This window comes from Echinops telfairi, unplaced genomic scaffold (genome assembly GCF_000313985.2).
Source record: "Echinops telfairi isolate 266 unplaced genomic scaffold, ASM31398v2 ScPeMD7_7400;HRSCAF=8409, whole genome shotgun sequence".
Taxonomy (NCBI): domain Eukaryota; kingdom Metazoa; phylum Chordata; class Mammalia; order Afrosoricida; family Tenrecidae; genus Echinops; species Echinops telfairi.
In genome coordinates this window covers 50,184,726-50,198,611 of record NW_022111300.1, presented here as the reverse complement: position 1 = coordinate 50,198,611, position 13,886 = coordinate 50,184,726, and the positions used below count along the sequence as shown (strand labels likewise).

The window sequence follows — 13,886 nt, the reverse complement described above, 5'->3', positions numbered from 1 at the left end:
GGTCTTCTGTATGAGTAAGATTTTTGTTTGCTTATTTTATTGAATTATATTATTGTGTTGGAATATTTTGCAGCAAGTTATATTGCTACTTAACAATCTCTGCATAATTTGTTCAGTGGTATTGGCAACATTTCTCCCAATCTGTCAGCTTTCTTCTTATTTTCTTTCTGGTTATTCTATTTCCAATAATCCAATTTCCACTTGCTTTACTGTAACAGTTGACTGTTTCATCTCACATAGATGAATTTTGAAAGGAGCACAATTTCCACAAGTGATGTTTCTACTATAGCTTGCATAAGATTTCAAGAACCAACAGAAAAAGTGGGTGAAGGGATACGTTGGACAGGGCAAGATATGACAAAATAATAATTTAAAAGTTACCAAGTGTTCATGAGGGAGGGGGGAGTGGGAGGGAGGGGAAAAATGAGGAGCTGATGCCAGGGCTTAGGTGGAGAGCAAATGTTTTGAGAATGATGAGGGCAATGAATGTACAAATGGGCTTTAAACAATGGATGTATGGATGGATGTGGTAAGAGTTGTATGAGCCCCTGATAAACTGATTTTTAAAAATGAAAACAACACAAAAGAATTATCAAACTAAAAAAAAGAATGATTGAACCAAATGTGAACGGGGTGAGTCTTCCTATGAAAAGATGAGGAGTGGCTCTGCTGTCACGCGGAATGCATTGGGAAGCGGAGGACTGCAGATGCAATTAGATCAAAATCTAAGACCTGATCATTTGAAATTTTTTGGATCCATTTTAAAGTCTTTCTAGTTTTAATATTTTCGGCTATCTTCTTGATTGAGGTTTTGATCTGTTTTATTTTGTTATTGTTAGTTTAAAATTTTATTTTCTGTATATTAAATCAAAGATAGGTAAATCTATAGAGACGTGAACTGGATGAATGGTTCCTTGAAGTTATGGAAGAGGAGGTTGCGGGGGAATGAAGAGCTAATAATGATGAATCCAACAATCAAGAAAATGTTTTAAATCTGATTGTAGTGATGATTGTACGACTTTTCTTGATGTGATTGAGCTATTGAATTGTATGATATGTGAATTATATGCCAGTAAAACTATTTTAAATAAATTTTTAAAAAGATTTCAAGAACCACACAAAAGTGACAAGGGCATTGCAGAGAAAAGAACATGAGCCATTCTTATTGAATCTATTTTTCTCAGATGATTTATTTTATTGTGTCCTTACTTATAAAGCAACAGTCTCAGTCTCAAGTAGAATGTTTTGAGTTTCAACACAACAATGTACTATTTTTAGTCCTACTTTACTGGAATTGAATAGATCAAGAAGATCTTTGTGTGGCTTATTTTCCTAGCTCACAAAAGATTGAGTGCAAAGATCTCAACGAATATATCTTTTGAAATACCAGAAAACTAGACCAGTCAGCAGCATAAATGGAGAAAATATTGAAATTGTCAAGACTTTCATTTTACTTAGCTTCCCAAGCACCTGTCAAGAAGTCGTAGAACTCACTGCCTTGGACAAATCTGCAGCAAAATAGTTATTTAAAGTGCTAAGAATCAAAGATACACCTTGGAAGACTAAGGGGTGTCTTCTTCCCCAAGTCCTGGTCTTTTCATCCTCACCCTATGCATGTGAAAGTTGGATGTTACATATGGAAGCTCATAGAAGAGTCAATGCATTTGAATTCTGGTGTTGCTGAAGAATAAGTGTTGTGGACAACCAACCATGACTTCCAGGAAATACAGCCAGATTACTCTTTAGAAGTGAGGACAGTTGGACTTTGAATTTCACACTTTGGCTATATAATCCAAAGAGACCAGTCCCAGGTAAGGGATACCATGCTTGCAATGAAGAAGGTCAGTGGGACAGAAGGAAGACCCTTACAGCGCTGCACGCATGGGCTCAACCATCACAATGATGAGGATGACCCAGCGCAGGACTGAGCAGGGTTCCCTCGACTTGTACACAGATAGAATTGCACGGGTCAGAAGCAGCTCAATAAGACTTAGCAACAACACCAGAAAACAAATGTTTTGGAGGATGTTGTCCTCCTGTATGAGTAGTGAGGAAGGTATAGACATGTGCATGCACACAGACCTGCAAATAATTGCAAAATTGAAGGATGTGGTATTTCCTCTCTACAATTTACTGAAAGAGATGGGTTTCAGATCGCTGTTTTTGCCAACTCTTGGTTATTCTGTGCACTTTGACCAGTCAGCCATTCTAAATGTCATTTTAATTCACTTCAGAATGAGTAGGCCAGGTCATTAGGGAATACTTATATAATTGTATTATTTCAGTACCGTAATCCTCTCGGGACACGACTGGGAAAGTGATATCGCTGAAATCAGGGAGCTAGAGAAGCAGAGAGACAGTGCGTTTACCAGAACTGTTCGTTCCCCGGAGAGAAACAAGCAGGTCTAAAACCTAAGATAGATTTCTTTGCATAAAGCCAAGAGAAAGCAAGATAAATGCCTTTGTCACTGCTGCCCTGACTTGGCAAAATATACTGCAACCATGTGAGGTCTGGCTGGCCCCGGATAATGTGCTGCCTCCTCAAATCCTTCCACTAATCTCACTTTGAAATCCTGCCAAAGAGAGGCTACTTGCATGAGGATATCTGTGCGCAAATGTAATTTCCATTCGGTGATCGCGATGACACCTAGGATGTGAGATAAAGGTCATGCATGGGGAAAAAGTGAGAGACTATGATACATCCCTACTTCTCCGTTCTCGCCTTCTGCTAGCATTGCCATACACTTGGGTGTCTTCCTAATGGTTTCATGGGGGACTTGTTGACATCCAAACATGTGAGTAAATTAGGAGGACATAGTTCCCTTGTCATCTCTGTGTGCAAGCTTAGTGATTTTCAAATGCTGTGTACTTCTTCTTCAGGCTTGATTATCCCAGTCTAGTACTCCTTTCTCTGTGTGATGTTGTCCACAACACACATGCGGATACAGTGGACATCTTAAAGACTGTGGAGTTGCAACAACAAAGATGTTCAAATGTAGTCAGAATTTGTAGCCTTTGTGTTGTCATAGAGTTTGATATCAATATATGTGTCATGGTGTCTTAGTACCGTTTACTTAAATTAAATATTGGACTAATGGGCCCAAAGCCAACCCATTTCCAACCATTCAATTCTGACCCCTAGTTTCCCCATTTGTAAATCTCTATGGGAGCACAGTGTCATCTTTCTCACTCAGAAAGGTGTCTTTGCTTGAACCAACAACTTTGAGATTGGCAGTCCAATTTCTATCCCACAGTGCCACTAAAGCACCCATGAACCACATAGATTTCTGTAGCTATACAGCTATTATCCATCTATTAGCATTTATTTTTAGCCCTTGCCACAGTATATTTCAAAATATTCGCAAAGCTATGGCAGTTAGTGTAAGAATACCTGACTATTTGGATCAAGTGAATACTTTGGCTACATTAAATGAAATTTCTTGAACTACTATAAATAGCAAAATTAAACAGACCATGCCATAAATACTTTGATATACCTTTATTACATCTGCAAATACTAATAATGTTCAGTGATAGAAGAATGTAAATTAGTGCAGTAATGTAAGACCAGTAGGAAGATGAGGACAGCAGCTAATGTTGGTTTTCCTTCAGCACTGTACTACATGTTAGACACAATGATGTAAAAGATAAAGAAAAGTCACAAAAAATCATAAAGGGCAAAAAAAAGATTCTATTATTCACATCTATTTTTATTAAAACATCATTTTATTGGGAGCTCTTACAACTCTTATAATAATCCTCACATCAATTTTATCGAGCATATTTGTACATATGTTGCCACCATTCTTTTCTAGGCATTTACTTTTGATTGAGCCTTTGGCATCAGCTCCTCTTTTGTCCCTCCACCACCCCCCCATGACCTTTTGATAAATTATAAATTATTATATTTTCATATCTTACATCAACTGCTGCCTTCCACATTCACATCTATTAAAGTGATATTCATCTAACAAATATATGAAGGAGTCCTGGTAGCACTGTCAAGTAAGAGGCAAACTGTAACCCTAAGGTCACCTATTCAAACCCACTAGCCTCTCCTAGGAACAAAGATGAGACTCTGTTGCAGTAAATGTATTGCCTTGAAAACTCCAGATTGGCTTATCATAAGTGACACTGAACTTGATGGAAGTGGAATCAGTTTTTTGGTATACTATAAATTAGAGGTTCATAGTGACACAGTAGCTAAAGCGCAAAGCTGCAAACAGAGATTAGTAGCTAGAACCCACTAGCTGATCTGCGGAGAATGTAGACATTCTAGTAGATGCCCCTGAGAACGACAGCACTGGAATCGTGACTCTGTCCTAATGGGCAGTAGGAATCTGCATAGACTAAATGGCTGCGAGTTTGTTTTCCTTTCTGGTTTTCGTGGATACATTGTTGAATTAAAAAGCAAGTTTTGCCACTGTTGCTAAATAAAAGATTAATATGAAAATTTAATTACACTTTATATACCACCCACAGTTAGAAAAATGTTTAAAAGCATACCACTTAAAAAGGCAGCACCTAATAGAAGTTCTCAGGAATAAGACTCACGACCGTTTTCCAGATCCATTTGGAAGGATGACTTTAAGCACCTGAAATGCATTATTGGGCTTTGTCAAAAGTGAAAAGTTGTACATCAAAGACATTTATCAACAAAGTAAAGAGAGTAGGAGAGAATATTTAGGATCATGCATCTGACATAAAGAACACTGATGACTCAGCAATACAAAGACAGCTTAATCTAAAATTCGGCAAAAGTCTTACATGCGTATCAAAGCAAGAGGCACTAAATAGCCAATGAGTAAATGGCAAGATATGCAATTCCATTTTGTCACCAAGCAAAGGCAAATCCAATCTACAAAGAGATATCTTTTCACACCCATGAGAATGTCTGTTTTATCAGAAGAAAAAAGTTCAAACTTTCTCAGGAAAGTCATCCCTGGCTTCTGAATCATTTTAGCTTCTTCTGGCATATGTTTTCATCTTTCTCTCTCCAGAGAAACTATCACACTGTTCATCTTACATTCACTTTAGCGATCATTTTAGTTAAGAGTTGCTTGTTCCATTAAAGGATAATTTCCATGAGATCAGATAACATAAATGCTTTTGCTCAGCATGCAAACAAGCTACAAGATCTGGCACAGAACCTGCTCAACACATATTTGTGAATGAATATTGAAGCCCGTGGACAGGGATCAGAGGCGTGTTAGGATCACTGTGCTTTTGCCATGGTATCTGGCACTCTGTTTGAAGGGTAACAGGAAGTTTGTGGCAGCATCAGATGAATTGGGGCCTTACTGCAATACATTCCCAATCCTCTTTACTTCTGTGGTTCCTGAGATTTCTGGTATCATTATATTTCCTATTCTCAGGCTAAAAATTGAATCAAACAAGTCAATATTTCATTCTGATGTATGATAGGTTCTTGGAAGTTGATAGCATGAGAATAAATAACATTATTCAAATCAGTAAAAGATGATCATCCTAATGTTGGATGAGTGTCCTTCATGGACCCACGTCTCTAAGAGCATGTCCTCATCTCAGGTAGAAGCTGTAACATGTAAACAGAGAGGACATCCCAGTGTCCCATGGAGCCAGACCCATTATGGAACTACCTTTGCGAAACACAAGGTCCAAGTACAATATGCTTCCTAGAAACGTTCAGATATCCATCGACTGTCGTTGAACTGGGTGGTGATAAAAGTGAATGAGCTGGGCTGCTAACATGGAGATAGAGGTTCGAGTCCACTGAGCAGTGCTTCGTAAGAAAAGGCCTGGTGATCTACTTCCAGACCTTTAGCCTTTGAAAGCCCAAGGCACAATGTTCTTCACTGAAATACCCAAAGGCACCGTGAGTTTGTATCAAATGGATGGCAACAAATTAAAAAGAAAAAAAAAATCACCCCCCCACCTCCCCACACACACACAGCAATTAACCTTAGGTTACGGATGATGCCATAATAAAAACAATGTGCACATGAAACATACGGTTTATTTCTGTTGGAAGACGTCTCCAAGTATGTGTACAATGAACTTGTAGTTGATGCCTTCTCTTTCTGATAATCTCTCTGGCCATTTAAGTCTTTTGGTCTAATTCCAAAACAAATGCATTGCTGCAACCTGAAACGGTCCTCAGTATTACAACACACTTTTTTACTCTATTCTTCATAAAGAATGAAACAGAACCGGCTACGTTTCTGTAATTCATAATAATCCCTGTAGGATGCCTTTGAATCTAATCAGGATTCACTTCCTCTAGGACTCCTGTGTTGGAAGCCCCGCCATTTTCAGGGATGCAGAGTTGCTGTGTGCCAGAAAAGAATGCCAGATCTCACATATGAAAGGCCATGAATGCAAGTCACTGACCAACGCACCTTTAACGTTCAGATCTCATTTTGAAGTTTAGTCAGCATTTGTGTATCTGTATATCTCGTGTGTGTGTGTGTGCATGTCTGTGTGTATGTGCACATGTCGTTCCTTTCTTCAAACACTCTCGGTCTTCAAGATGAGTTCAGCATCTTTAGGAACTATTCCAATTGGAGCTATCCAGTGACCAGTGGCTAAGCATAATGTCTCAGGTCCTGAAGTGCCTGTGCATGGATATGTGTCTCCAGTGAAGGTGCTGAGGAGTTTCACAATGTCTGATCATGAATCCAGGTCATCTATGCTTTCAAATATGCAGGGGTAATCCTTTTGAGTAGATATTGCAATTTGAGCATCACTGATTCTGAGAACATCGATGGAATGTTGCTGCAATGCGAATCTTACTGCTTTCTGCATCCCATCAGCCAGGAATGATTCATACTCTAGGCCTGCACACACTTAAAGCTATGATAAAAATTCAGGGAGTAGGAATGTTTCCTTTGACATATTCTGTGATCAAAAGTCCATCTCTCCTGATACTATTTAGTTCAGTGGGGGAGCTGTTCAGCTGAAACCTAGCTAAGCCTGCAGCTTCGGTCCAGGTTATATTTCAGCTGGCTTAGAAAAGAATTCCTGTTATCACTGATTTCCAATCACCTGAAATATCTGGGGCCCCTCCAAACAGGTTCAAGCTGAGGATGGCAACCCTTGGCTAGCACTGTTGTTGCTCCTAATCTTGCAGAAGCTTAGGAAGGCAAGTTTCCAAAGAGTAGGAATAAAGCCAAATACATGCTTAATGTGTCAAAAGACAAGAGTTACTCGTTCCAAAGGATTAGTATTTTTTTTCCTATAATCTAAAAGTTGAAATCCAGATACAATTTAAGCATCTACATTTACTTGGTAGTAACACTGGTAGTATTTGATGGCACTGGGTCACTGCCCTTGAGGATTCCACTTTCTAAACTGGAAACAGTACATGGAGATTCCAAAAAGCAGCAGATCTCCCTGAAGAAGAGGCTGGGGGAGGGGGTTCTTTCAGTGATCCTGAATCTGTGATAAATATTTGCCTTTCTTCTTCAGTCATTCCAATCTAAATCCAGATGTTACCTGTGAGCTTTAAAAACTGACAAGTTTCTATGGAGTTGAATGCATGGAGGGAAAAAAAAAACACAAACTTCTCTCTACATGGATGCTTGACCAAGGCAGGAGCAAAAAAATCAATACTTCCCAATCTAAAAGCTTTCTAGGCAATGTGCAGAACCTACATTTTATCTTTCTTGTAAACTCAAGGTGCCATTTAATAATCCCTTTGCCAGCTAAAAACAGATCAATCCAAATAGGATCAAGATAATTTCTTGCCCTTACGTATATTTTATCTTACTTTCCACAATTCATTTTCTTTAAGGAGATGCCAATCTTCCACCAGGAACTACAGTCTTGCCTGCCTTGCACTAGCAGTGTGGTAGCAGTGTATTTATGACACGTGGATAAGCCTAAATGGCTTCACTGTTGTGGAAGATTTCAAAACTTAGTCATTCTACTTCAAAGGTTGAAATTTGGGATGGTGGTATTTTTTTTTCTATGCCAGGCTAGGGAAATATACAGAGATAGTCACAAGATATCTTCTTCATTCTGGTCTAAAATGCTGTATTTGGTCCTCTCCCTTATACTTCAAACTCATTTTTCAAACTTATCTTCTCTACAAGTTAGAAAAGTTGAGAAGTTATCTTGTTGAAATCTCCATAAATGAAGCCTACTACAAAACAGATCTCTTCATTTGCATCTCCTCAAAACTATAATTTTTTTAATCAATTGGGATTAAAACATGTATCCATTCAGTCAAGAGGTCTATCATGTCCAGTACAATTGTACATTTGCTATTTGCTACCACAGCTTCCAAACATGTTTCCCTCTCTATGGGTCCCTTGTGGTGATCACTGCTTCACCCCACCATGACCTCCGTTCAAAGCTATTTTTCAACAGTTCCCATCTGCTCACAAATGGGCCTCTTTCCAGTCCCACGAGCCACATTCTAGGAGCTGTTCTGGATTCTCACTGCTTTCTTTACCTGTCTCAAACCCAACCCATCGTATCACTCAATTCTGTCATCTCTTTTTCCAAAATAAAGTACACGCAGTTATCTCCAATCCCATCACTACGGACCAGGGTTCAATGTTCTAGTTAATGTCTCTCAGGACTGTTACACTGGTCTCTTATTTGGCATTTGTCATAGAATGAATCATGTGCCCCTAAAACATGTGTCCACTTATCTAGGCCATCATTCTCAGTGGTTTGTCACTTCTGGGATGACGTGATCCAGCAGTTATGGAATAATGTAGTCATCCCGTGATGTGAGCAGTCAATCAGTTGTAAGGAGATTCGGGTGGAATGTCATACCCCTATTCATTTCTGAGCCCAGACCCAAGGTAAGGTTGTGTCTGTAGAACCTTTAACCTTAGAGAAATTATAAAGAGACATAATAAATAGAAAGATGAGCCAAGAGTGGAACCTATCCATTCGAACTTCCTAGATCCAGAAGAAGATTGATGCCGAGACACATGAGACATTTAAAGCAGCACTAGGCCCACAGAAATCGGAGTCCTGATGATATAGAGGTTACACATTGGGTTGTGATCCCCAGGGTCAGCAGTTCAAAATCACCAACAGCTCTAGGAAAAAGACTGGGCATTTTATTTCCATAAACAGTTACAATTTCAGGAACTCACAGGAGGTCACTATGGGTCAGCACTGACTAGCTGGTAGTGAGTGAGAATCCCACAGACGTTGAAAGGAGACAAAGCCAACACAGAGAGAAAGACTTCCCCTAGAGTTGTCACTCCAAAATTAGACTTCCAGATGGAGGGGCTGTGAGTTAGACATTAGGCTGCTAACCATAAGGTCACCACCAATGGAGAAAGGTAAACAGTATCAGAAACTTTTCATAGGATCACTTTGGGTCAAAACCACTTGATGGAAGTGAGTCACCTTCTATCTGTTAACACCCTCCACTTGTGATATTTCTGTTAGAGCAACACTAAAAACAGGCTGCATACTTGCTCCTGTTATTCAACACATTGGAGCTCTTCCAATAGATAAGAGAAAGACAGAGTGGCATAGTGGTTAAGTGTTGGGCTGCTAACAGCAATTTCAGCAGTTCAAAACAACTAACCACTCTGAGGGCGAAAGATAAGGCTTTCTACATTCTACAAGATAAGAGTTACATTCTCAGAAACTCACAGGGGCAATTCTCTTCTGCCCTATAGGGTCACTGTGAGTTGGTAAGAACTCAGTGGGAGTGAGCCTGGGTATTTGAAAGATTGGAGCAACAACAAAAATAATATGAATGGTACAACTCTGTCACATGCCATGACTATGAGTCAGATTGACTTGACAACACACAACAATATACTCTTCTATACCCACCTTAAAACCCATTCAATATGCAGAGGCCAGGATGGTCATGTAAAATTGTAAGATCATCGTGGTTTCCTGCTTGCACTTTTCACCATCTTTTTATAGCATCTCAGCTATAGTTTGGTCTTAAGTTAATAGGCCACAGCTGTTGAGTTGATTATGACCCACAGTCGCCCGAGATTGGGTTCTGAAGGTGTCAAATTTATGGGATCAGATGGACTCATTTTTCTTCCCAAGGAGCAAAAGGTGGCTTTAGACCACTGACCTTAGTGATACCTGTCTGTGTTAGTCTGGGTAGACTAAAGAAACAAATTCATAGACACTCATATGTGTATAAGAAAGAGCGTTATATACAAAGCAATTGTACATTAAGTAAACATCCCAGTTGATTCCAGATCAAGTCCATAAGTCCGATATGAACCCACATGTTTGATAACAATCTATAAAGGCTTCTTCAGACTCATGAAACACATACAAGGAAGTCGAATGCAGGAAGATCACAGGCCAGTGGGTTGGAAGTCTTGTGGATCCAGGGGTGTTGTAAGCATCTCAGTACTGGCAGGGTATGTGGCATCTCAGCTCAGGCCACTAGTGTAGTTTCATGTGTCTTCTCAGCTGCAATGTCTCCCAGGGAGTCAGTCTGTGTCCTGCCTCCAGCATGCTACTTATCTCTTTAGTGCCTCTAAATGAGGTAATCATGCACCCCATAAACACAATATTAAAAAGAGAAAAAATATTTTCTAGGTAAAACCTGCAAATCCCATGCTCATTGTTAAACTCCAAGACAAATGGTAGAACGAGTCCTTTAACATACATTAGCATAGTAAAGGATCCCATGATAAGGAATGCCAGAAGTTAGCTACAGAGCCTAGAAGCTTTCAACATAATAAAGACCCCCCTGGAGCAAGCCTCAGTTTCTGAATAACTTAATTCAATTTCAGCTGGCCAGAGGGGTGGGGGGGAACCCTCTGAGCTACTAGTGTATTTGCAGCTTGGCGCAATCTAGGGCAACTCTGCAAGCCCAACGGGGAGTGCTTGGGTCCACGTTCAGTGATCCTACATGCAGCTTGAGAGATCCTGCCTGTCCTTCGGGTAACTTGAGGATCCCCTGCCGGTCCTGTCCCCTGCTTCTGCTTCCCCTCTCTACCCGCTGCAGTGTTGCTTACAGAACAAGGCAGCTATACCAGTGATCTCCAGCACTCAACGCTGCTGCGGGAACTGCTGCCTGGCCGCCACTGTGATCTTGCCTTCAAGCACAATTCTGCACAGCATCTGGGAGACCCTACACCAAGCAGGCATACCACTGCATTAACATGAGGCAGTGTTGGAACTCCTTCAGCCTCAAGGTCTGGGGATCAAACCTCAGTTATCTCCTTACTTACTGTTCTTTTTTTTAGAACATTTTTTAATCGTTTTATTAGGGGCTCATACAATTCTTATCACAATCCATACATACATCAATTGTGTAGTTATCTCCTTACTTACTGTTCTTTTTTTTAAAATCGTTTTATTAGGGGCTCATACAATTCTTATCACAATCCATACATACATCAATTGTGTAAAGCACATTTGTACATGCATTGCCCTCATCATTCCCAAAACATTTGCTCTCCACCTAAACCCCTGGCATCAGCTCCTCATTTTTCCCCTCTCTCCCCACTGCCCCCTTTCTCATGGACCCTTGATGATTTATAAATTATTATTTTGTCATATTTTGCCCTGCCAACATCTCCTTTCACCCACTTTTCTGTTGTCTATCCCCCAGGGAGGAGGTCACATGTAGATCCTTGTAATCAGTTCACCCTTTCCAACCCACCCTCCCTCTACCCTCACAGTATTACCACTCACACCGCTGGTCCTGGAGGGATCATCCACCCTGAATTCCCTGCATTTCCAGTTCCTATCTGTACCAGTGTACATCCTTTGGTCACTTACTATTCTTTTACTTCTCTATTCTCTCTTCTTTCATTCTTTCCTACCTCAATTGGTCTCAATGGACCCAGTTATGTTTTGGGGTTTTCCCCACTTTTTTCTTTCATTTTTCTTCTTTTTCTCTTTTTCCTCTTCTCTCTCTTTCTTTTCATATGCCACTCCTGGCTTCCAGGCCACACTACCCTCTACCTAGGGTGACTCTACCCAAACAGCATGGGGAACTCCAGCCTGCCCTTTGTGGGAGTGCTGCACACCATACAAGGCAGCTGTGACAACTATCTATAGCACTCCATGCTGCTGAGGAAACCTCAATCTGGCCCCTATGGTGTTCTTGCCAACTAGGGCAATTCTGCTCAGCACTGGTGGGACCCTGCACTCTTCTCATTCTCTCTTTATTCTCTCCTTTTTTTTCTGTTTGTTTCTCTTCACTCCCTCTCTTTCCTTCCACAAGCTACTGCTGGTTTCCAGCCCCTTTCCTCTGCCTAGGGCAACTCTCACCACCCAGTGTGGAGGGTTCCAGTCTGATTCCTGCGACAGTGCTTCACATGGCATGGCACGGGACTCAGCCATCTCTTTATGTAGTTTTTGTCTTTATTTTTGTTTGTTTTTCTTGACTTTTTCTTCTCTTGCTTTTTCTTCATTTTTCATCTTCTTCTACCTCTTCCCTCTTTCTCTCCACAGACTCAACAGATTCAGTTTTTTTGTTGTTTTCTTTTTTTGACTCTTATTTTTATTTTTGTTTTCTCTTTAGATTTTTTGTGCATGCATTAATTTGTTTTATATTTTTCTCCTTGTCTTTATTTTCTCCTTTCTCTATTTTTCTTCTCTTCTCCCTCTCTTCCTTTTCACAAGCCACTCTCGGCCTCCAGGCCACTCCCCTCCACCTAGGGCAACTCTGATTACTCAGTTTGAGGAGTTACCACCAGTACTTACTGGATTTACACTCACCTGGGGAAATGATGCACACCCCCCACCAAACCCCAAGCAGTTGGGGAATCTCCCCTTCAAACAGCTAGGGGAGCTCCTGCCTACACACCAAGGCCCTATAAGTGACTGGGGCAACTCCTGTAGTGTTCCAAACTGTTGCAGAAACTTCCACCCAACCTCCACAGTGAACTCTCAGACTAGGGTAATTCTGCCTGCCATCTATGGTGCTCTACACCAAGCAGGGCACACCCACATGCACTCCAAGGCACTCCAGTTGCAAAGGAAAATACCACATGCCATCTGAGCCTCTCCAAGCCTTATGATCACACCACTAGGGCTTACTGGGAGATGAGTCAGTGAAATTCCATCTTCGTGGGCCCAGAACCACTTCGCCAGCATCTCATGAGAGGACTATCCAACTCACATTCCAAATAATGGAATACTCGTTGGCTAGGGTAAAAGTGAAACCACAGGAGGATACAGAAGTAGCCTGACTCCCCGCCCCCACCCCAGTGCAGCTACCTGCAGGTAGTTCTAAGAAACACCCATACAAGTTCCCCAAGAGAGAGCCCAGTGCTCTTTGACTCTGGAAGATGGTGCCAGGCTCCTCTAAAACAACACATAAATATCAACCAGCTCCAACAGCCTCAACAATAAAGCAGGAGAAACAGAAGACAATCCTACTGATAGCAAAAGTAAAGAAATTATAAAATTCAGAGCTGAGATACAGGAGAGGGAAAAACAAGAAAACTGGGGAAAATGCCACTGAAAGTGGGTTCTTTGAAAGAATTAACAGAATTGATAGACTGCTGGAAAACTGAACCAAAGAAAAGAAGGAACAAATTTCAATAGCAAGGATGAGGGAGGAAATAGGGGACATTACAATGAACCCTAATGAAATCAAAAGGATAATTACACATTAGTATGAAGGCCTGTATGCTAATGAATTCAACAACTTGGGAGATATGGACAGATAACTTGGAAAAACAATCCCTCCTTAGACTATCCCAGATGGATGTCAAGAACCTCAACAGACCCATATCTATAGAAGAAATAGACAAGATTATCAAGGGATTACCAACCAAACAATCCCTCAGGCCAGACAGCATCAGAGGAAAATTCTACCAAGCATTTGGGAAGAACTGACAGCAATCCTACATAAATTCTTCCAAAACATTAAAAAAGACAGGAAACTCCCACACTCTTTCTATGTTGCTAGAATAACTCTAATACCCAAATCAGGTAAG

The 13,886-nt window shown here is 40.6% G+C and overlaps 1 pseudogene; it reads right to left on the bottom strand.

Annotated features, from left to right (window-relative positions):
- Window positions 1-2,465: 2,465 nt before the first annotated feature.
- The window catches only part of LOC101639407, a 149,465-nt pseudogene continuing 138,044 nt past the window's right edge, over window positions 2,466-13,886 (bottom strand).